General features: G+C 41.8%; 1 protein-coding gene and 1 non-coding gene across 2 annotated transcripts in view; both read right to left on the reverse strand.

The window, feature by feature from the left end:
- Nucleotides 1-25,489, reverse strand: part of SLC16A10 (solute carrier family 16 member 10) — an 88,801-nt gene that overhangs the window by 37,050 nt on the left and 26,262 nt on the right. The window lies entirely within an intron of this gene.
- On the reverse strand, nt 18,320-18,447 carry LOC118706226. Its single transcript, XR_004983949.1, has one exon. It is a non-coding gene; the product is annotated as a small nucleolar RNA SNORA36 family (small nucleolar RNA).

Raw genomic sequence — 25,489 nt, forward strand, 5'->3', positions numbered from 1 at the left:
TCTTCATCTAAATATGGGAGAAAGATTAGAGATGTGAAGCAACTTGCCAAGGTTATGCAACTTTAGTGGGATTAAAACAAACATTCAAGGTATAAACAGAAATAAGAAGATATACCCAAGAGATCTTTATTTAAAAACATCCACCACGAGTACCCACAGGCAAGCATCATACCATATATATGTAAATTTTAAATTTTATTTCAGAGAGAAGAAGGGAGAGGGAGAAAGGGATGAAAACATCAATGATGACAGAATCATTGATGAATCGGCTGTCTCTTGCCAGCCCCCCACTGGTTCTCTTGCTGAATCTGAGATTTTCAGTGTTAAGATAAAGCATGAAACTTAACAGACCTGGTTCCAAATTTGGAATTCAAGGAGTCAAGTGGAAAAAAGTGCAAACCATTAGGTAGGGAGGGTGAGGAAGGAGAGAATCAAATGAACAAAATATACCTGCCACTCAGAATGATCCTGCAAACTCAAATTCCAAAAAACTGAAGCAAATCCAATGCTAAGAAAGATAACCAACAAAATCACCAATTAGCATATGCAGTCACTCCATATGAAATTAATTCTATAGACTAGCCTGACTACCACACCAAGACGAGTATGTTTAGAATGTTTAGAGAAATAAATTTTTATTTAAAAATAGAACAAGAAATTGTGAAACAAATAAGAAAAAAAAATCAAGGGCAAGTACATAAAAAAGAGTATTCATTAGAAATCCTAGCCCTAACTGGTTTGGCTCAGTGGATAGAGCATTGGCCTGCGGACTGTGGGGTCCCGAGTTCGATTCTGGTCGAGGGCATGTGCCTTGGTTGTGGGCACATCCCCAGTGGGGAGTGTGCAGGAGGCAGCTGATCGGTTTTTCAAGACATAAGTACAAACATGAAGGAAAATATGGATGAGATCTAACTTCATTAAAATTTACAACTTCTATGCCTCAGAAGACCCTAGAACCAAAGCAAAAAGAGATGATTCTTAGAAAAGATCACTGTAGTGCATATAACTAGCAAATTATTATCATCTTGCATTTATAAAGAGAGCCTATAAATCAAGTAGGTTAAAAACAACCCAACAGAAGAACGGGCAAAAGAGTTGGGAGGAAAGAGACAGAAGAGAAAACCCAATGGCCAACTGACATTACTAAGGTGCTCATTAGTAATCTAAAAAATGCAAATTAATAGAATAAATCACCAAAATTTGGCAAAAATTTAAGAAGTCTGACCTTAACAAATTTTAGTGAGGCTATGAGGAAATGGAAATTCTTATGCATACCACATAAACTGAAATTACCATCGTGAACAGCAATTTAGTAACATCTAGGAAAAGCCAAAGATGTGCAAACCTCACATTCTACCACTTCCACTTTCAGGTATGCACTCCAGAGAAATTTCACACATGTACACAAGGAGACATGAATAAGAACGATCACTGAAGTGCTGTTTGTAAAAACTGGAAACAGCCCAGCTGCACGCTTCAGTGGCTGAGCTCAACTATGAACCACGAGGTCACGGTTTGATTCCCGTTCAAGGCACATGCCTGGTTTGTGAGCTCATTCCCCATAGGGGGCATGCAGGAGGCAACGGATCAATGATTCTCTCTCATCATTGATGCTTCTACCATGTTTCCCCGAAAATAAGACATCTTCCGAAAATAAGAACTAGTGCATGGAAAGATAAGACATCCCCTGAAAATAAGACCTAGCGCAACTTTGGGAGGAAAAAATTAATATAAGACACTGTCTTATTTTGGGGGAAACAGGGTATCTCTCTTTTCCCCTCCTTTTCTCTCTGAAATCAATAAAAATATTTTTTAAAACAAACAAAGAAAAAGCAATCTTATGCTTGTAACTAGTTTTGTCTGAGCTAGAATCTATTTCAATGAACCCAGCCAGAACATCCAGGCCTTGAAAACATAAAGACAAATAAGCTTCCTTTCACAATGAGAATATCTGCAATGTGAAGGGAAAATGGAGGGTTAAAGTAATTGCTACAGCGTAAACTAGAGAAGAAGGGTCCTGACTATGAACAGGCGGTTCACCAAGCCATACCAGTCCTGCCAAAGAAGGTAAATATCAAGCCAGCCTAAGTGGAGAAAGACATTATTCCAAAAAAGTCCTTCGTGAGATCTTGAATAATTTAAGAGTGATTTAAATCATAAACCTTTATGTTGCCATTTAATACTTAATAGCAGCACGTGTTATTTAAAAAGTAAAAAGGAATATTAATACCTCACAGAGCTTAGAGTGCTAAAGGTCATTCTGGACGGCTTATACTATCCCCATCCACGCAAGAGGAGCGAAAGAACTGTCTACTCCAAGCATGTCAAACTCAAAGGCTAACATGGGCCAAATAAACAAGGTGTAAGTTTATGTGGGCCACAAAAAAAACCCAAAAGCTTCAATTTTCATAGAAATGTAGGTTTACGGTTTGGCTCAGTGGTAGAGCATTGGTCTGCGGACTGAAAGGTCCCAGGTTTGATTCCGGTCAGGGGCATGTACCTGAGTTGCGGGCACATCCCCAGTAGGGGGTGTGCAAGAGGCAGCTGGTCGATGTTTCTCTCTCATCGACGTTTCTAGCTCTCTATATCTCTCCCTTCCTTTCTGTAAAAAATCAATAAAATATATTTTTTTTAAAAAGAAATGTAGGTTTATTTCAATAGAGACATGCTGAATACAAGGGGCTGAAATAAATGAGTAATCCTGTCTAATAAAAGAATAATATGCAAATTGACCATCACTCAAACACACAAGATAGCTGCCCCCATGTGGTCAAAAATGGCCACCACAAAATGGCTAGTAGAGGAGGGCAGTTGGGAGGGACCAGGCCTGCAAGGGAGGGCAGTTGAGGCAATCAAGCCTACAGGGAAGGGCAGATGGGGGGACCAGGCTTGCAGGGGAGAGCAGTTATGGGCAAACAGACTGGCAGGGGAGCAGTCAGGCATCAATCAGGCTGGCAGGGAAGTGATTAGGGGGTGATCAGGCTGGCAGGCAGAAGTGGTTAGGGGCAATCAGGAAGGCAGGCAGTTGGGAGCTAGCAATCAGGAAGGTGAGTAGTTGTGAGCCAACAGTCCTGGATTGTGAGAGGGCAGTCGGATATCCCTCGAGGGGTCCCAGATTGGAGAGAGTGCAGGCTGGGCTGAGGAACACTCCCACCCCCTGTGCACAAATTTCATGCACCAGGCCTCTAGTTATTAACATAAAATAATAGAACATTTTAATAAAAATTAATATTTTTTCTTGAACATTAACTTACCAGACAATGAATAACTGCACAAATTAATAAGTATAACACAAATAAAACTATTTTTCTTGTTCTCCGAAAGCGAAATATTTCCTAATGTTCATAGCAAACAAGTCAGTACAAGACTAATGATGTGGCAATTGGCTGCTAATATATTTGCTGCTAGTACATATTAGTGGAGTGAAATGGTGTGCGCCTGTGTTTAAAGGAAATGAATGCAACGCAATTATATTGATAGTAATCATTCATTAGTAAACGTTGTATTTCATTATTAATAACTAGTGGCCCGGTGGACGGATTTGTGCACATTGAAAGGAAATTAATTGGAAGAAATATTTTAATATCTCTATTCTCCCTTTCTCTATAATAGAAGCATCAACCAAATTCAAGATCAACAATGACAGATCAAAACACACACGTGTGATTGGCACCAGCAAGAGTTTAATATGTATCATGCATGTACTAGTCAACTTAATAAACCTGTTTAATTAGATATAGAATAAACTTGTTTAATTAGACTTGCTTTCTGATGTAGCTAAACTTTTTTCAACCCAGTGAGGCACCCCAACTTCTCCTTCAGGTAATTGTCAGCAACACAGCAGTAAATATCAACATGAAGTAGATTATTATTGCAGATCACACAGGGAGAACAAAGGGTAAAATATTTAACATCAGCAATATTTGACTATATTCTGCACAGTGAGAAAACCTGAAGTCATTTTCAGGGTCCACCATTTCTTACTTCTTGTCAGTTGGATCAAGTTTCTAAACTTTCTAAAACTCTGTTTCCAGTTAATAAAAAGAAAATAAGATTCCCCTGAGTCTCCTATCTACCTACTGTAGGACTTCTATGAGGATCAAATGAGATGAAGCACAGAAAATGCTTCATAGACATTTGGTTACAGAGTGAAATGTTTGCACCTGGCTACAAAACAAGTTGGGTTTCTGGGCTGAAGAAACTCCAAGGAGGCTAGTCGATAGGGAGAGGAATCCGGACAGGAATCCGGACGTTGCTACATGATCTCATTACCCAGCATGCATAGCCACTATTTCCAGGCTGGGCTGGGCTGTGGGCCACATTTTGCACCATGGGGTCTCAGCAGTGGCTGTGATTTGGTAGGTGTGGCTCCGGGTTGGTGGCAGGGCCTGTGTCCCACTTGGGAGAAGCTTTTTGAGTACTCGTTCCGGGGCACCATTTCTCTATAAATGGCCAATGCGTGTCACAGCAGCTCCTGTGTTGAGTGTCTGCCCCCTGGTGGTCAGTGCATGTCATAGCAACCAGTCGGATGGTAGGACACAGCATATTAGCCTTTTATATAGAGAGAAGATTATGTATTATAGGATATTGTAAAAATTAAGTTATTAAATTTTTATTAAAATGCTTCTTACATACCATTATATTGGCTTGGCTGCAAAAATATTTGTTGTGGGCCACGAGTGTGACATACTTGGTCTACTCCATTTGAAGGGGTTTATCTGAGTACAAGTAACTTAGTCTAGGAAAACTCCAAGGTAAAATCTCAAACCAGAGCCTCTTCAGTAGCCCAGCACAGAGCTTTGTATACATTTCCTACAGAGTTTTGTGCTAAGTTACATGTATTAGGTGCTTCCTATGTACCAGGCAGTTTAAGTACTTTGTATGTATTACTACTTTAATCCTTAAACAACCCTGATGGAAGCACTCTTATTATCCTTATAGAGGAGGAAACTGAGGCAAAGAATGGTTAAACAACTTGCCCAAGGCCACAAAGATACGAAGTGGAGGAAGGGAAGCCAGGCAGTCTGAAGACGGAGTTTCAACCACTACACACCAGCTACCAGGAGCAGCCGATGCCTGTGAACAGCCATAGCACACCTCTGGAGACACCTGGAGCACCTCCTCCTAAAACTGCTCTGTCCGAACAAGACCTGGTGTTCCAGGAAAGCAACCACCTGCACAAATAATTCTCAGCCTAACAGGTAGATTTCTATCTTCATCCTAAGGGCTAACAAAACAAAGACTCTCAGATCAGCATTCCTGGCAAAGATTAATTCTTCAGGGAGTTACTTACTACTGAATAGCAGAAAATTAAGAGATGGCATTTAAACTGCCAACATAAGCCATCAATTGCATTTTCAGGCTGGGTTGCAAGCCACGGCTCTCACTCACATTCCTCCCCACCAGAGGATATTGAGCCTAGATAAGCTTTTCCATAAAGAGTTTATTAAGACAAGCTGAGTTGATGAATAACTGAGGGAAAAAATTGATTAAAAGAAAAGATTCCGGAGAAACCAAGATGGCGGCATAGGGTAGACACCCGAATGCAGCCTACCACAACAAATTTGAATTTGTAACTGAAAAACAGGGGAGGCATTGCCCTGAAATGCCGGACGGCTAGCTGAGAGAAGGCTCTGCCATCTGGGAAGGAGAGAGAAGGCACGCTGAACCTCAGGAACTGTGAAGGTACGGAGAACTGTGTGTGCGAAAAGGCGCTGGCTTACTCCCAGCGCGGGGAGAGGAAGGGCCGGACCGAGATTGCTGCTGGCTTACTCCCGGTGCACGGAGAGGGCGGACAGCTAACACGCAACTGGCTTTCTTGTTCGAGAGGAAAACAGAATCAAAACGGAATCAGCCTATTGCTCTGATAGACGGCCCCAGACAGGGAGAGACCAGACTGTCAGGCAGTGGGCAGAGATCTCTCGGAGGTGTGTGAAGCCAGAGGCCATTACTCAAGAACTTGTGGAGGAGCCTAAGGGAAAACAAAGTTTGTCTGCACCAACCTGAGACTCCACCCCATCTTTGGCTGAGCACAGAAGCTCTCCCAGAGGCTGGCTTTCTCTAAGGAGGGACTGGCAGGAACCCAAAGCTTGTCTGTGCCTTTACCAAAGAGGTGTGCGCGCCTGCAACCAATCTTACGAAACTCTCTGAGAACAGGTCTTTTCTAAGGCGAGACTGACAGGGAACCAAAGATTGTCTGTGCCACCCTGAGACCCCACCCTATCCAAGTGGAGTACAGAAGTCCTCCTAGCTGAGACTCTACTGATCCTCACAGCCAATTGGCTTGAAGATCAACGCTTCCCAATGATACCAACAATAAGCAAGGCTTAACAACAAGACTGCACACACAGCCCACAAAGGGCTACACCAAGACTGTCCACCGCAGGTAACTGGGAAGGCTGTGCTACTGGGCTCTACCAGAACACCTAGAACACAAACCTATTCCATCAAATCAGGGAAACAACTAAAATGCAGACAAAAGGAAGGAGACAAAGGAAGGAGATGGAGGAAAAGAAAAGATTGGACATTGAGTTCAAAACTACAGTTATAAGGTTATTCAACAATATCCTAAAAAAGGCTGATAAAATAAATGAGAACTATGAGGATATGAAAAGGGAGCAACTAGGAATAATAAGGGATCAACTAGAAATGGAGAAAACATTGTCTGAAATAAAAAATATTATACAAAGTCCTAAAAACAGACTGGAAGATCGCAAGAATCAAGACAAAGATTTAGAACACAAAGAGCCAGAGGACACTCCTCTGCAGAAGGGAGAAGACAAGAGAATCCAGAAAGTTGAAGATAGTGTAAGAAACCTCTGGGACAATTTCAAGCGAACCAACATCAGAATTATGGGGATTCCAAAAGAAGAAAGAGAGCAAGATACCGAAAGAATACTGGAAGAAATAGTGACAGAAAAATTCCCCCACCTGGGGAAAGAAATAGACTTATAAGTCCAGAAGCCTGCAAAACCCCAAACAAAAGGAATCCAAGGAGTACCACACCAAGACACATCATAATTAAAATTCCAAGAGCAAAAGACAAAGAGAGAATATTAAAAGCAGCAAGAGAAAAGCAGGTAGTTACCTATAAAGGAACACCCATACGATTGTCAGCTGATTTCTCAACAGAAACCATGCAGGCCAGATGGGAATGGCAAGAAATATTCAAGGTGATGAATAGCAAGAACCTACAGCTAAAAATAATCTACCCAGCAAAACTATCACTCAGAATCAAAGGACAGTTAAAGAGCTTCACAAATAAATAAAAAAAGCTGAAAGAGTTCATCACTGCCAAACCAGAATTATATGAATTGCTGAAGGAGGTTATTTAGGAAGAGGAAAAAGATAAAGATAAAAATTATGATCAACAAATACGTAACTATCAACAAGTGAATCTAAAAACCAAAGGAATTTAAAAAATCTGATGAACAATATTAACTGATGAATATAATAGAATCAGAGGTATGGAAGGGGAGTGGATTGACGATTCTCGGGGAAAAGGGAAGTGGAGGTGCGGGAAGAGACTGAACAAAAACTGTGCACCTATGGATGAGGACAATGGGGGATGAGGAAAGGACAGAGGGTGGGGTGGGAACCTGGTGGAGGGGAGCAACTGAGGGGGGAAAGAGGATCACATTTGTAATAATCTGAACAATAAAGATTTATTTTTTTTTAAAAAAAGATTATACAGGGAAGTGCTCAGGTTAATAAGGGACTTATTAAGTAAATAAACACTTGATTATTTTAATTTTTTAAATAAATAAATAAATAAATAAATAAATAAATAAATAAGATTCCAAAACCAGTCATCTTTTCCTCTGTTCTTCTGTTCTGTTCTAGAAATCTTGACCTTCTTGCTATGCCACAAAAGGAAAAAAAAGAAAAAAAAGATTTGTCTTAGCCAAATCATATTTATCTCTGCCATTCTATTCAATCTCAAATTGGCTAGGCTGCAAAAATATTTTTTGTGGACCCATGTGGCCTACAGGCCACGAGTGTGACATGCTCTCAACTTGACAAATAAACCTTCACAACAACAAAATTAGGAAATATGTAGAGTTGTGTGTTGATAGATACAAATAACAGGCATCTATTGAAAGTGTAACAGTGAAAAGCGAGATGGATGATCAGCCCAGGCCTAAAGATGGGGTGACGTGACCAGCAGCACTCCCTTAGACACCCACCGAGGGAGCCCGGCAGGTCACAGGTGCCCTCTCTCACAACAAATCTTATTCCAGAACACGTGGCGGCTCAGCACCGACACCGTGAGACTCTCAATGCTCTTGTTCGGAGCTCAAAGAAGTCCATTTCCACATCTGCTGTCCTATGTCCTAAAAACAAAGGGATCTCATCTAAAGGCCATGAAGTTGTGGCTGTGCCACTGCCAAACTCCCAACTGGCAGTTGACACAGAGGACTCTGCGTGCAGAGGACTTGAGCAGCAGAAGCACTCAGGTAAGAGAAAAACTAACTTAGCAAGTCTTTCTGTAACACAGCATGACTGCCGCAGTGGATTCCTGCATAATGAAGTTTCACTTCCAAGTAGAGGTGAGTATTCACCCCTTTTCTTTCTCTTCTTCCTGTTCCACTTCATGGTTCTGATGGCACTCACCAATTAGCATGATAATCACAGCCATTGCACATGAAGAGAAACATTTGGCAGCATTAGAAAATTCACATTACACTATCTGTTTCTTAATCCTCACCCGAGGATATGCTTTAATTGATTTTAGCGAGAGAGAAAGGGAGAGAGGGAAGGAGGCTTGGAGGAGGGTGGAGAGAAAGAGAAAAAGACAGAGAGAGACCGATTTTGTGAGGTGGAGAAACATGGATTGGCTGCCTCCCATACACACACAGGAATGACACTCCAACCAACTGAGCCACCTGGCCAGGGCTAATTCTCAATTTCTTTACAACGTAACTTTAGCCTGACCAGCATGGCTCAATGGTTCAGCATTAACCTATGAACAGGGAAGTCATGGTGGGAATCAAATCATGGGGGGGGGCTCGCTCTCTCTCCCTCTCCCTTCTTCTCTGAAATCACTTAAAAATTATTTATAAAACAGCAACACAGCCGAAACCAGTTTGGCTCCGTGGATAGAGCATCGGCCTGCAGATTGAAACGTCCTGGGTTCGATTCTGGTCAAGGGCATGAACCTTGGTTGTGGGCACGTCTCCAGTAGGGGGTGTGCAAGAGGCATCTGATCGATGACTCTCTCATCGATGTTTTTAACTCTCTATCTCTCTCCCTTCCTCTTGGTAAAAAAGTCAATAAAAATATATTTTTTTTAAAAAGAAAGAAAGAGGAAAGAGCATCTCAGAGGTCACATCTGTGGCCCTGATGGATACTATTATATAAATCTTCCAGCTAAACTTGATAAAAAGCATGGGTGAGATGGAGAAAGTATGCTCACTTTGTTTATATATAAAAACAGCTTTTGAGGATTTAAGTCAAACCACACAACTCTCCCGAATCCTCCTTCCTGAGGCAACCAGAGACGATCTATTTACATCAGCCCCGGCACTGTGAGAAGAGCTGGGAAGGAACCAAGGGAAAGGAACATCCAGCCAGCACCGGCCAGGCACAGGACAAGGGCTTTCCATGGTCATTTAATCCCGGCAGCAGCCCTGCCAGGCAGGGAATACTGACTCTATTTTAACGGTAGGAAACCTGAGGCTCACAGGATTAAGTCTCTAAAAGGCCACAGAGCAAGTTGGTAGAATGCTGGCTCAAGGCCAGTTCACTGAAGATTCCTCAAATATACCAAATTCATGGATTTATCCAAGGTGGGAGTAAGATCTAGGAACTGGAAAAATAAGTGAACATCCTGATAACTAAGACAACCAGACGAGGGGTTGTCAACCTGCCATCTTGACTGCCCATCTTTTTATTCCTTCTGACTCTTGCTAAGTAACATTTTTCTGAATTCTCCAAGTTTTCAACAATGTTAGTGTATTACTTTTATAATTAGAAAGAAATATTTGTTTACTTTATGCTTATATAATGTTTACCATATGCTAGATATAGCTCTAAGTGTTTACACTGAAGTATGGTAGTAAAAACTGCTGTTTGGTTTCTGTACTTATTTGTTTGCTAAAACAATAGAAAGCTCTTTTGATTTTCTGAACTTATGTATGCTATCCCAATACTCCATTGATGATGGTTTGGTTTGAATATGCCATTGATTATGATCTCACTGGTCATCAAAGCACTCAAAGCACATTCCTGGGACCCAAGAGAGTTCAGTTACCCTAAATTGCCTTAGTAGCTACAGATAGTGCATTCCTGTTGACTCAGTGATCCCAGAATCTGGACAGCATAATCGTTCTAAATTGTCCAGGTGGTCGGTCCCTGATAATGTGTTCTGTTGATTCAGTGGTTCATAGATAACTAAGTTGCTCAAATTCTGCTTCTATAAAATCTTGAAACAGGCTCCTTATTCCAGATCCAAAGATGTAATTGATACTTTTGTGATATTCTGCCAATATAAGGCAGGTGTGGCAAGCTGTTCGGGGCTGCAAGATTTGTGGAGCTTTAGCCCCTCGAATGCCACCGGCCATTAATAAATGACTCCATAATTTGACTTTTTGAGGCGTCCTTTGTAAGATGAGGGTTACACTACAACAATACTAATTAATGAATGCAAATATTAATTCATTTAATTGCCATAACAACCCTATAAAGAAGGAGTTATTAATACCCCTTTTAACCTAAGGAAACCAAAGCACAGAAAGATTAAGTAACTTGACCAGCTAGTCAGTAACCCAGCCAGGACTCAAGCACAGGAAGTTTAAATTGTGCTTTTCTATAATACTATACATTACTGCCTATTTAAAAAACAGATTATGCCGAAACAGGTTTGGCTCAATGGATAGAGCGTCGGCTTGGGGACTGAAGGGTTCGATTCCGGTCAAGGGCATGTACCTTGGTTGCAGGCATATCCCCAGTAGGGGGTGTGCAAGAGGCAGCTGATCGATGACTCTCTCTCATCGATGTTTCTAACTCTCTATCTCTCTCCCTTCCTCTCTGAACAAAATCAATAAAATATATTTCAAAAAAACAAAAACACAGATTATGCCCTAGCCGATTTGGCTCAGTAGGTAGAGCACTGGCCCATGAACTGAAGGGTCCCGGGTTTGATTCCAGTCAAGGGCACGTACCATGGTTGTGGGTTCAATCCCCGGCGCCAGTCAGAGTGTGTGCAGTAGGCAACCAATCAATGTGTCTCTCTCACGTTGCTATTTCTCTCTCTGTGTCTCTCCCCCTCCCTTCTACTCCCTAAAAATCAATGGGAAAAATACCCGTGGATGAGGATTCACAGAAAGAAAGAAAGAAAGAAAGAAAGAAAGAAAGAAAGAAAGAAAGAAAGAAAGAAAGAAAGAAAGAAAGAAAGAAGGAAGGAAGGAAGGAAGGAAGGAAGGAAGGAAGGAAGGAAGGAAGGAAGGAAGGAAGGAAGGAAGGAAGGAAGGAAGGAGGAAAAAAATAAAGAAAGAAATACACAACAGATTATCCTTGTGGGAAAAAGCTACTCTAGTATCCTAGTGCGTTCCATCAGAACAGGGATGGCCAGAGGGAGCATGGGTGCAGGCCACGTGGAACCGGGTCTGGGCCTGGGAGGATGTGCGTTCTCAGAAACAGAGGCCCCAGCAAACAGCAGGAGCGAACACGAGTGGCTTCTCTGCCTGGCGAGGCCGCAGCCTCCCTCGAGGGCAGTGTAATGTGTAGCAGGCCACCGGCAACTCCACACACACAACGGGATGCTGAGACACAGTGTTACTCAACTGAAGCGCTCCCCCAAAATGGTAGAGGCCCCTCCAAAAAATACCATCTTGGAGAAAGATGCTTCTTTCTAGGTACTATTTATGTGTGAACACAAAAGAAGCCACAAGTGAGAGCAAACGGGTCCACTGAAGACTGTCACAAAAACAAGTTTCCGTGGCAGAGAAGAAAGCCTTTACGTGGATGTAACAGGAGGTCTGCTCCCCTGGAAACAGCGCTGTCCCCGTGCTGACTCCGCTGTGGTGGCATTTCATTTAGAACACGTCTCCCCTGACCATATACACGTTCCAGTACCAACATCTGTCTCACATTCTGTTAATGACGGAGGTAAGGGGGCAGAGTTTTAGAGCACACACAGAGAAGCGTCTTAAAGCAAACAAATGTTCCGATATAATGATGTGTCTCGTAATTAAATATTCCAGTTCATGCCTCAAATGTAGGTGTCCTTAATTTAAAGTGTAATGGCCTGAACTTAACATAAAACCTAATTTTGGAACTCTAGTTGGTGTAAACTATGTTCTCAGAGATTTGCTGTGTAAGATGAACTCGATCAGATCATCCATGTGTCGAAGCCAAAAAAAAAAAAAAAAAAAAAATTACATTGAATTTTACTTATTTTATAAAGGAGAAAAGAGGAAACAAGTGTCTCCAAACTGATTTACCAGGATTTCTACTTTATCCCGTTGCCTTTCACTCAACTTACCTCTTGTCACATCTGGCTGCACAAGAGTACAGGGTAATTTGAATGAGGGAGCTATTGGTAGAGATCTAGAATGTGTCATCGCTCCTTAGGGTGTTTGGAGTTAGATCAAGGAGGCCTTTGCATACCATGTGGCTTGTCTACAGTTACACAAAGTTGGAACTTAAAAGCCACTTTGAATTAAACTCAACTTAAATACAAGATAACAGCGTTATCACTAAAATAGTATTTGTCAAGCACTTTGTTCTGCCAGTCTGATAAGACTGCTTTTATCACCACTATTGATAATTCTGACAAGGATGCACGGCCCATTCCCTGAAGCTTTACCCTCCACTAAAGTACCGTATCAGGTAGGGACTGTTTTTCCTCTTTTGCAACACTGAACTCCAGCAGCTTGTGAGTTTCACATCGGTTCCAAGTCACTGTATTTTTCCATTTCCCCCTGACTTCCTTGGAAGCCTGACAGACTCCATGGAAAGATGAAGAGTTTCCAAGGTCCGAACACAGCTGCTCCTTCCAAGGCCAGCTCCAGCTCTGACGCGGCTGCCTGGTGGACGTCACCCCAATCGACTGCGAATGCCTTGCAGCCTTTTCATATTGCAATCTTTTCCTTTGCGCTGGATGGACTTACTGCTTAGCTTTAAAGCTCACTGCATATCACATGATGCTAGATGAAAAATGGACATTCTCTACGTGTGTACAAATGATACACAAATAAACACAAGCACTGGAAGTGAATGTGAAAAAATAAAAACAGTTAATTTGGGGATACTATTTTTCTTGACATAAATTTTGTTATTAATAATATTATATTGTTTTACAATAGAAAACCACTAAAGAGGTAATAACCACAATCTGTAACTGGTAAGCCACTTTTTTTTTTTAGTATATTTTTATTGAGTTCAAGAGGAAGGGGGAGAGAGAGAGAGAGAGAGAGAGAGAGAGAGAGAGAGAGAGAGAGAGAGAGAGAGATCAAAGATGAAAGGGACTCATTGATTGGCTGCCTCCTGCACGCCCCCACTGGGAACCGAGCCTGCTGCCCAGGCGTATGCCCTGACAGGGACTTGAACCATGGTCTTCTGGTTCATAGGTTGACGTTCAGCCACTGAGCCATGACAGCCGGGCAATAAGCCGCTTTCTGAGGGACAACACAATAAATAGCCTTCCTTAACACATCACACTTACTGGTGTGCAGTGGAACACTTCAGGGCAGAAAGGTTTAGAAAGGTGCTACAGGACTTCTACATTTCTTCTTAAACTAACTGGTATTGTCTGGATCAGCTAGTCTACTTTCTTCAGGAAAAGACCACCACTCCACCCCTTTCTTATCAGCCCATAAATAACCACGTGAGGACATATTCTTCAGCCTAGCGTTAAGCATGGTTTGAGTATTGGTTTCACCGACCTGCTCTGGGACCACAAGCAGATTAATTGACCTCTCTGGGCCTCGTTTTCCCCACAGTAAAACAGAAAGGATAGTAGTGTCTACCTCAGAGGGTTTAGGATTGGTAGAATAAGTAGATAAAGGAGCTTGTAACTAGCTCTCAGTAAGCATTAAATAAATGTTAGCTATGATAATAATTACATATCATTACTAGAATGTTAATTGATTAAATGAATGGGATGTTTCAAAGAAGCAGGCTGCCAAGGGACTGGAAACCTATTTGGAGAAGAAAACACAAGGGTATCGCTGCCCCCTTTGCCCTCAGTGGAGATGAGAAAAGCTGCCATTAAACAGTCTCTAGCTACAAAGCCGAGGTGGCACCTGGGGTTGGACAGCCTGGAATCACCAACCTGGGAGAGACATGACTGGGCCCTCGCCACCTTAAGGAGCCGCATCTCTGTGCACAACAGCACTTGCATTTCCCCTTCACTCCCTACTTCCTAATCCCTGTTTTGTACCCAGTGTTCAGAAATAGCCTCTTTTTCCTCCCTGCCCCCCAACTCTGCCTCCATCCTCCATGCCCTTTAGACTGGTAGAGCGATTCATTGATAGATAACAAGAACCGTAGTGTCACTTCAGAGATGGCTGCTGGAAGCATACAGGACAAATTGCATCCATTATCAGATTGGGAGCACGCCAGCAGAAACACTGCTTTATGACACCAGGAAGGAAGCAATGTTCTGCCTATACCTTTGTTTCCTTCATAACACCTTACCCAGTGCTTGCCCAAAGTTGGACGTATCCCTCCCTTGCTCTTTACCCTGGCCTGCAAATCCTACACAATCCACCCTCTCCCCTCCCCACCCCTTATCACCCCCCTCTCCACTCAGGACAACGTCTTCCTGTTCTGTGCCACTCTCATCCTGCCTCTCAGACTTTGCGCTGCCATTTTCCTCCTCCTGGAAGGCTAATCTGCCAGGCCTTCTTCTTTAAATTTATTTGAGTCCTAACCTGGGCAAGTGCCTGCTCAAACCACTGACCTTTGGGTGCATGGAACGACACTCAACCAATCAAGCCACACCAGCCTGGGCAAAGTATGACTATCTTTAACGCACTGTGCCACTTAGCCATCAGCACTTATGATTCAAAGTCATATTAATTAACAATGAGGACAACTTCCAGATAATGTGCTGTGAACTGAACTTGAACTCTGATGAAAATGCAGAGGTAGGAAAAACAAACAGCTGATAAACAATTTATAAACATTTGTTTTTCCTATAGGAAGTCTATCAAGAATACTTCCTACTTCATGTTTCCAGAGATTTATTTTTACGACGTACCAAAGATCACACTAAAATTATTACTGCTCAATAAGGTAAGCCGGATTAAAGTTTTAGGGATTCGATGAAAGAAAAGCACTCTATTGGAGGAAATAAAAAACTTTTAAAGGTATGTGTTTTTTTCAAACTCTTAAGTACAAAAGTCCATTTCTCAGCCATCAACCAACTCCAAATAATTAGGCTCAGAATAAGCAGATAAATGGGCCTAATTGAAGAAGAGCTGAAAGCATAGGGTCCTGTGTGTTACTGTGGCCAGTCCCATCACCCAAAATTTACTTACTTTGAGGCATCTTAAAAGCCAGCCCACTGCTAATCAAGAATCCCTGCATCTTTTCTGAGGATGAAATCATCCTGGATTTAGAGCAACTTTCTCTCAGGACCCAGAGTGTGTGCGTGGCTGACGATGTGGCCTCTCACGGCTGCCTGGGGTGGGCGCTGGAGCCCGGGGCCCTCTCCCACCTCCAACCGGTGAACTTCCCTGCTGCTGCTGGCCCCGCACTGACCCCCTCTGGCACTTCTTGGAGGTTTCCAAAGGAAAAAAAGTGGGGAGGGGTGGGACTCAGGCCAGTGTCACCCTGATGGTAACATAATGCACAGTCTCCTTTGCACTGACACCACCTTCCAGAGGGCATTCGGGTGAGAAAGGACCCCTGGAGCCGAGGGTCATGGGAGTCAGTATGGAGGAGGACGAAGCCTCAGACCCAGCACCCCAGGGAAACCAGCGGTGACAAGAGGCTCCACTCCGACCCTGACTCCTACTTGCCTCTTAGACCTAACATCAGGACATTTAGGAACTTTTCCTGGCGATTTGTCTGTTGGAACACAACAGCATCAGCCAAGGGCGCCGTCAGCTCCTGGCTCTGGGGCTCCAACTGCGAACCCAATAACGAGGGAGCAGCAGGTCTCCAGCCAGGAGGTGTCCCGGATTTCGTCCTGACTAAATGAGACGCCGAGGAAGAAAGCTAATATCAGACACAGGTCCTTCTCCAGAGGGAGGCACAGTCTCAGAGCTCTCCTACCACGAACCTGAGCACGGACATGAATTACAGAAGTAAATAAATAATTGATCCAGTCAGCAATGAGACAGGGAAGGTTCTTTTACGCTGCTTTAATCTGAAGAGACTTCCTTGCAAGCATTAAAGCATCCTGGGCCTTTACATTGTAATTATCAGTTGCTCATGAGAGAATTATATTGGACAAGGGGAAGAAGAAATAAAAAATACAAAAACAGAGTTACAGTGGAACCAGACAGAGATCAGCCTGACAGGATGATGACAGGTGGGAGGAATGGGCTAGAGTCTGAAGGAAGCATCTGATGATTAAAACATACATGGGGTGCCCAACCGGTGTGGCTCAGTGGTTGAACGTCAACCTATGAACCAGGAGGTCCCGGTTTGATTCCCGATCAGGGGACATGCCTGGGTTGTGGGCTTCATCCCCAGTAGGTGGCAGGCGGGAGAATACGGCTGATCAAAAACTCTCATCACTGATGTTTCTATCTCTCTCTCCCTCTCCTTCCTTCTCTGAAATCAACAAAAACATTTAATAAAAAAAAAAAAAAAACACCATACATGGAGAATATAAGATCCAAATCACAGCAGGCTCCCAGAGAACTGATCTTTTCAGAGGGAACATTAATATGCAACATGTGAGTGAAAGCCAAGCACAAAAATATTATGCCATGAACAGGTGAGGCAATGTTTGTTTTCCAGATGGGATGATTCTCAGTAATGATGTAGTAAATAAAATAATAACAGCGGTGCCTAGCGATCATGCCCAGCACTCCTCTCCCAGGACATGGGTGACAGCAACTGAGGGTGAACTCCGGCCATGCAGAACAGCTTAAAACAGAACCCACCGGTCCTCTCCGGGGAGGCAGGAAGCAGGCGCAGTGCTGAGTGTGATAAGAACTCGATAAGGACCTGGTAACAAGAGCCCTTCCTTAACCAGGTGCTACTAGTAAGTCCATATGGAAGAGCTGCAGCTGAAGGGACCTCAGTTGTGCCCTGGAAACTCAAAGAGCTCAGTGAGATACAAGGCCCGGTTGCTCCCAGCCAGCCCGCTGTGGAGAAAAGAGTTCTCCCTGGTGGGCAGCCCAACAAGCATTCAAGTTTCTCTCGCCTGGAAAACCAGGGACCAGCGTCCAGCCAGAATCTGCACTCCTTTCTCACAGTCAGCAAATCAGCTTCCAACCTTACAACCCAAAGCACTGCCTTTGCTGTCCACGCAGCTCAGGTGGGTTTGTAGGGAATGCCGAGATGTGGACCAGTCCAGCAGTCGTCAACCTTTCAGACCTCACAGACCACCGGTTGACGGCCGCTGGACAAGCCTGAAGCCAAGGGGCAGTGTCAGGCCAGGTTCAGGACACCTAATAGTAAGATACGAGGCTGTCAATGAGGGGAATGAATGAATGAATGAATGAATGAATGAATGAATCATAGCTATCAAAGCTGTAGGACTCCCAAGCAACTGTAAGGGCAAGTCATAGTCAAAACGTCAGACATGCCCTAGCCGCTTTGGCTCAGTGGATAGAGCGTGGGCCTGAAGACTAGAAGGGTCCTGGGTTCAATTCCGGTAAAGGGCACATGCCTGGGTTGCATGCTCAATCCCCAGTAGGAGGTGTGCAGGCGGCAGCCGATCCATGATTCTATCTCATCATTGATGTTTCTATCTCTCTCTCCCTCTGAAACAAATAAAAATATATTTTTAAAAAAGTCAGACACCAGGAAGCTGGCAAACACAGGTAAGAAACTCAGTTTGGATAAGGAATTATTCATGTAATTACATGTTCACATAAAAATGATATGTATGGTAAAGATGTGTTCTTGCAGAATGTACCATATAGAGTGGGAATGTTATATTCAGTGGGATTATTCTTCTCACCAAAAAACTTCACAGGCCCACTTCATCACACGTCAGATTTCTGCATGTCTGTTTGATTCAACTATAAAGAGAGCTTATCTTTCTATTTGAAATAAATCAACACAGAGGCCACTGACTGTGCAATCACAGTAAAAAAAAAAAAAGAGAGAGAGAAAGTTTAATTATTAGCATGAACTTTACCATTGCCTTTATGCTCTGCAATGCCAGTTTTAGTTTTATTTTATTTTCCATTTTTGTAGGGTGGGAGGTAAGTGAATAGAGCAATGCTTTCTATCCAATTGTCTCCCAAGCCCATGTTTCAAAGTCCCAAAGTTTAATTAACATAACTGGGAGGATGTCCTGAACACAACACTTTGAAATGCAATGCCAGTTTTAAGTGCAAATATAAATTTAACTCATATGTAAAATCACCTAAATTATGCAATTTGTATTTCATAACTCATCCGCAGAGGTATCCCAAGCCAGCCAGAAAAGACAAATCCAGGCCAGACTCAAGAAGGTTGGAATGAGGAACAGAGGGTGCCCCCTGCATGCATCCAACTCAACAGAGAACTCTTTGGACACAAGGATACTCGTGGGAAAAGTGCAGATGCTCACGGGGGAGGGGGAGGAGAGGGGAGAAGGAGGTCTGCTGCAAGCAAACACTCAGGCCTGACAGCTGCCGAGTTTTGCCTTGAAACCACCCACTAGACCAAGGCCGTGGGGAGACAGAGCCAAGGATCTCCCCTGCCCATTGGCCAGCCATCGCAATCCACGGTACAGGAGGGAAGCCCAAGAGTCTGTAAAATTCCACACATGGACATACTATGTACTCAGACTGGGGGTGAGTTAGAGGCTGGCTTACCAAATATGCCAGCATGCTACCAGAATGGAGGTGGCCACCACCACTACTGCCCACAACACTACAAGATGCAAGCACCTGACCCCAACCCTCCCTAAGCTACCTGCCTCCCCATAGGAGATAAAGGGCGACAGCAACATGGGTTTCCTCCTCCCCAACATCACCCATTCCCTCTGCAGGTGAAGGGCAGCAGAGGACACAGGGCAGAGCCCCGGGAGGTGGGGAGGCAGAAGGCACATTCACCAAGGTCCCAAACCCTGAGCACAGGCTCCATTGTCCCACCGGACTTCATTTACAAAACAAGATCAAATATTAAGTTATTAGGAATTTTAAGATTTTGATAGGAAAGAATTAAACCAAAGATGAGACCCTTCTGAGCACAGAACCCTACATGAGTGCATAGGAAGCTGGCCCTAGCTGGTTCTGGCTATCATCTGAAAATCAAAGAAAAGGGGGTTCGACACCCCTAGTCTATAGCTTTCCACAAAGTTGCTCTAAATGGGAATAGAAAAAAATAACATAATTTCTATGAAAGCTATGATCCTCCAAATTCAGTGAGATCTTGATTAGGCTGGTGCCACAGAACTAAAGTCATCCAGGCCTCCAGGGGAGCCAGGTGTAGCTCCAGCGGGGGTAGGAAGCACGTGGGTCATCATTTTTACAGGTGACATTATTTGACACATGGCTCACTTAAACTGGAGTTTTAAGATCACGTGACAACACACATATTCCAAATGTACTTGGAATGAACAAATAATTAACAGAAATATTTGACAAAACACTATTTTTCCATCAGAGAAATAAAACTCCTATTTGCCTCATTTCCACATGCAGACATTTTAAAAATAATTCCCCATGAAATTTGCTTTCTTTCAGAGCAGTGCACTTTATACCACAAATTCTGAAGAAAAATAACCTGACACCCTCTATCACATTTGATAGTGATTAAACACTATCAAATCAATTCTTTTTTTAAAATATCACATTGACACTTAACAGTGATCGAGAGAATCCTAGCATCTTGTTCAAATACTAATAATCAGCATTATGACATGCTGTTCTTCTCCTTTTTAAAAAAGCTGTCAAGTAAGGGGGTGGAAGCGGGCCCATATGACTCAGTGGTTGAACATGGGCACATGCCTGGGCTCCATTCCCAGTGTGGGGCGTGCAGGAGGCAGCCGATTGATGTTTCTCTCTCATCGATGTTTCTACCCTGTTTCCCCGAAAATAAGACAGTGTCTTATATTAATTTTTTCTCCCAAAGTTGCGCTAGGTCTTATTTTCAGGGGATGTCTTATTTTTCCATGCACTAGTCTTATTTTCGGAAAAACACGGTATCTCTCAATCCGTCTCCTTTCCTCTCTATAAAATCCATTAAAATATTTTTTTAAAAAAATAAGGGGACAGGAGTAGGGAGGAAGAGGTCAATGGGGGGATTAAAATAATTTCAATAATAAAGACAATTTTTACAAAAAGAAAACTAGTACACCAAGTTGTATTTTTTAGTGGTACTCAGTGCTAATAAGGCAGATCCAGATCCTGTCAACCACTACTGATGGGAATGAAAATTACTACAGACCCTTTTGAAAAACAATTTGGGAGTAGGTTTTATGAGGCCTAAAAAGTTCATTCCTTTGTCTCACTGACCTTAATGAAAAAATTTGAAAAGTGGCAAGTATTTACATACAAAGATTGTCACAACAGCATTGTTAATATTAGCAAATAAGTAGCAAACATTAGGAAAATGTTTAAATGGGGTTTTGTACATCTGCATAATAGACTGTCATAGAGCCATTATCAATTATGATTATAAATTATGAATAACCTTTAATGGAGTGATAAAATGCTTATGACAGACTGTAAAGTTAAAAGAAAAATCTTAGTGCATAAAACTATATATTCTGTACGATATCTGCAGTTACCTATTCTTAAGTATTGATTGAGAGATTCATTGGGAAAACACTGAAAGATAAAAAGACTAAAAAACTAAAACTAAAAAAAAATTTAAAAGGTGGTCAAATAATGTATAGCACCTACTGGCTCAGCATAAATTAAAGTCAATGAAACCAGTGCTTAAAGCGGTCCATGGCGGGGGCCCAGGCTGTGACCTATTGATGTCCAGTTCATAACAAGATAACTAAAGAAACTAAGAGTGTTTCCAAATGTTTATAGCAATTGAAAGGGTAATTTTATGTCTGATATATCTAACAATGTATAATACAAATAAATCCAAAATCGTTATATTTCCCTCCTTTTTTTTTTCTTTTTTTTTTTTTAATATATTTTGTTGATTTTTTACAGAAAGGAAGAGAGAGGGATAGAGAGTTAGAAACATCGATGAGAGAGAATCATTCATCAGCTGCCTCTTGCACACCCCCTACTGGGGATGTGCCCACAACCAAGGTACATGCCCTTGACTGGAATCGAACCCAGGACCTTCCAGTCACAGGTTGATGCTCTATCCACTGAGCCAAACTGGTTTCAGCAAGCCTCCTTTTTTCTTTTCAGTCTGGACTGGAGATATGCATATAATAAAAGATTCTGATTGGACTTCTACTTCACTTCCATTTAAAGTATAAAATTTATATTGTGTAGGTACTCTATACTTAGTATATACTTAACTATATAAAAGCAAATTTTTTGGGGGGGTTTTTTGTCTTTTTTTTTTTTTTTTATACTTAACTATAGAAAAGCATATTTTGAAAATGTAAAGCTGCCAAAGTTACCTAGCCCTAAATTAGTCTACAAAATAATTTAAATCTCTAAAACAGTGACATGTAGGCAAATTGCCATCTATCAACTCTAACCTCTGATTTAGGGGCCCATTTTTGTGTGTTTATATATATATATATATTTAAACAATGCTGAAGAGCACTTTTCACACTTAGTAAACGCCTTTGATTTTAAGTAGACCCAGAGGAAATATCTTGGTTATTTTTCCAAGAAACTGAGAAAGTATTACACACAGATAAATGAGAAGTGAGGAAAACGCTTCAAGAAACCCAAAGTAGGGATGTAGGAAGAACAGTGTCAGCATGTTTCTCTGAATACCAGTGCAGCTCTGCAATGTGAAGATAAGTGCAAATCAGCTTTTATGAAAATAGATACAGGCATTAGCCTTATGAGCACATTTTTATATTTCTAAATATTTAAGTTAATTTCTATGATGAATATCCCATTGACATTATTTAATGGTTTAAAGTAACTTGATATTTAAAAAAAAAAAACCATACCTAATCAACTTTAAAGTTAATTCCTTTATCATAAAAATTATGAGTGTGGATATATAAAATATTAAAAGAAAGACATCCAGTGGGAGAGAATCCAAGATGGCTGCTCAGGTAGGCAACTAGCTGCAGCCGCACACAACAATTTCAACAAAATACAACTAAAATATAAAATGGACATTACCCAGAACTACAGGAAAGTCGACTGACTGGAAATTCTACCACAAGAAGCAAGGAGAAAACCAGAAGGAAGCGCGGAGGAGCTGTAAAAGCCCAAGGTACGGAGACACGGCGCACGTGGAGAGGACAGAGCCGGAGAGGAGGGAGGCCGAGTGCCTGGCTGGTGGTCCCAAGAGGGAAGGAGAGAAAAGCTCCGACTGTGCTGGGCCCAGCTCCAACTGCTCTGAACCCCAATTCTAGGCCAGACCCCGGGGACCCAGGCTCATCCATAGAGAGCCGGACTGTAAGGCAGGACTCGGGGGAAGCGGCGAAAGGAGGTCCCGGAGGCGGCGCGCACACTGTGCGCAGAGAAGGGCCGGCCGGCTGTGCCACGGGATTGCCCTGACGGGAAGGAGACAGGGGCTCCAGACTGCTCTGAACGACACCTCCAATCCCACTACCAACTGAACTGAACCCCAATACCGGACTCATTGGGGGAGAGCATAGACAGTTTGGCAGCAGGCAAAAATCGAGGGCACCTTTCTCTCAGAGGCGCTCGCAACAAGTACTGAAGGACCCTGAGTCTCAGGAGTCGCATAGGGTGGGGCTGACGGAAGCCAAGGCTGTAGGCTCCACCCTGAAACCCCGCCCCATCAGGAAAGCTGCCTGCGAAAATGCCTAAACCAAATAGATCACAAACGAAAGAAATGGAGGACAAAAAGCGACTGGATATAGAGTTCAAAACCACACTTATAAGGTTGTTCAAGAATCTCCTAGAAAAGGCCGATAAAATAAACAAGACCTATGAGGATATGAAAAGGGATCAACTAGAAATAATAAGGGATCAACAAGAAATAAAGAATACATTGTCTGAAATAAAAAATATTTTATGGAGTCCTAAAAACAGAATGGAAGATCGCAAGAATCAAGTCAAAGATTTGGAACATAAAGAGCCAGAAGACACTCCTCCGCAGACGCAAGAAGGCCAGAGAACCCAGAAAGTTGAAGATAATGTAAGAAACCTTTGGGACAACTTCAAGCGAACCAACATCAGAATTATGGGGGTCCCAGAAGATGAGAGAGAGCAAGATATCGAAAACATACTGAAAGAAATAGTGACAGAAAACTTTCCCCACCTGGTGAAAGAATTAGACTTACAAGTCCAGGAAGCGCACAGAACTCCAAACAAAAGGAATCCAAAGAGGACCACACCAAGACAAATCATAATTAAGATTCCAAGAGCAAAAGACAAAGAGAGAATATTAAAAGAAGCAAGAGCAAAGAAGGTAGTTACCTATAAAGGAGCACCTATACGATTGTCAGCTGATTTCTCAACAGAAACCATGCAGGCCAGACGGGAATGGCAAGAAATATTCAAGGTGATGAATAGCAAGAACCTACAGCCAAAGATAATCTATCCAGCAAAGCTATCACTCAGATTCGAAGGTCAGATAAAGAGCTTCACTAATAAAAAAAAGCTAAAGGAGTTCATCACCACCAAACCAGAATTATATGAATTGCTGAAGGGGGTTCTTTCAGAAGAGAAAGTAAATAAAGATAAAAATTATGAACAACAAATACGTAACTATCAACAAGTGAATCTAAAAACCAAGGAAACTAAAAAAAAAAAAAATCTGAGGAACAATATTAACTGTTGAATATAATAGAATCAGAGGTATGGAAGGGGAGTGAACTGTTTATTCTTGGGGAAAAGGGGAAAGGGGGATGTGGGAAGAGACTGAACATAAACTGTGCACCTATGGATGAGGACAATGGGGGGTGGGGAAAGGGCAGAGGATGGGGTGAGAAGGGGGGGGAAAGGAACATTTGTAATAATATGAACAATAAAAATTTATTAAAAAAATAAATAAATATAAAATAATAAAAGAAAGACATCCAAAATAATAAAAAATGAAGACCAGAAATCCTACCAATACTGTGGTTTCCAAACCAGTAAGATTATAGTGTTCTCCTGCGGTGTTGCTCAGTTTCCAAAATTCCAAGTCCTAGGTAAGGCCTGGAGGTGATCCAAGTTTCAGACTACATATAAGTTTTTTCACCTTAACTGTTCTGTTGGTTTGTTTTCTTTCTTTCTTTGAAAGCCAAAGATAACAGCCCTGACACAGTGGGGATAGTAGCAATTAATTAAGTTCCAAATAAATGTGTTATGTTTTGTTTTATTCACCTCTTTAGAGCAAGAGGTAAAGACCTGCTTTTTCCTTTCTTATGTTGCTCTACTGATACCCTAAGCACATTTGTGGATTTAATTGTGAAATCTAAATGTAACAAAAGATATTCATAATTCATAATTCATCATGATTTCAAAATGCCCCAAATTCAAACAAACAATAACAATAAGCATCATAAACAAGGACAAAAAGCAAATGTCAAATTGTGAAAAATATTTGCAACTCATATTATTGACAAATGGCTGGATTTCACAATAAAGTAGTAATTCCTACAAATCAGTTCTTAAAATGTTAAAAATCAGTTCTTAAAATGTTAAAAAGCTAACATTCCAATACAAAAAATAGACAAAGGATAAACCTGACAGTTCAGAAAAAGAAAGTACAAATAAGAAACTCTTCATACAAAAGAACACCTCTAACTGTACTCATAATAAGAGAGAAATACAACTCATAGTGAAATAATTCTTTCTCTAACAGATTGTCAGAAAGTGTTAGCAATGTGAAGATATGTGCAAATCAGCTTTTATGAAAATAGAAAAATTGGGAAAAGTTGTATTGGAAAAGTTGGGGGTAAATCGAGCATTCTCGTGTACTCCTCTTGGGAGTGTAAAGTGGCACCAACTCTACAAAGAAAATCTGGTCATTTTTTATTAAAATTAAACATATAGACCAAAAAGAGCATTACTAGGTCAAATGACAAATTTGTGATATGGATAATATATTGTAGAGAAATACATTGTACTCATGTTAAATTTATTAAAATTCATAACTTAACAATGGTTATAAAAAAGAATGCCCTTATTTTCAGGAAATACACATGCATTTATTGAAATAGAAGGGCCATAATATACTCAACTTATTTATAGGATTTACAGGTATTCTTTATATAGTTGTTACATTTTTTTGTTTTTTGTTGTTGTTAATTCTTCCCCAAGGATATTTTTCCATTGGTTTTTAGAGAGTGGAAGGGAAGGGGAGAGACAGA

The sequence above is a fragment of the Pipistrellus kuhlii genome, unplaced genomic scaffold, assembly GCF_014108245.1.
Source record: "Pipistrellus kuhlii isolate mPipKuh1 unplaced genomic scaffold, mPipKuh1.p scaffold_m20_p_5, whole genome shotgun sequence".
Taxonomy (NCBI): Eukaryota; Metazoa; Chordata; class Mammalia; order Chiroptera; family Vespertilionidae; genus Pipistrellus; species Pipistrellus kuhlii.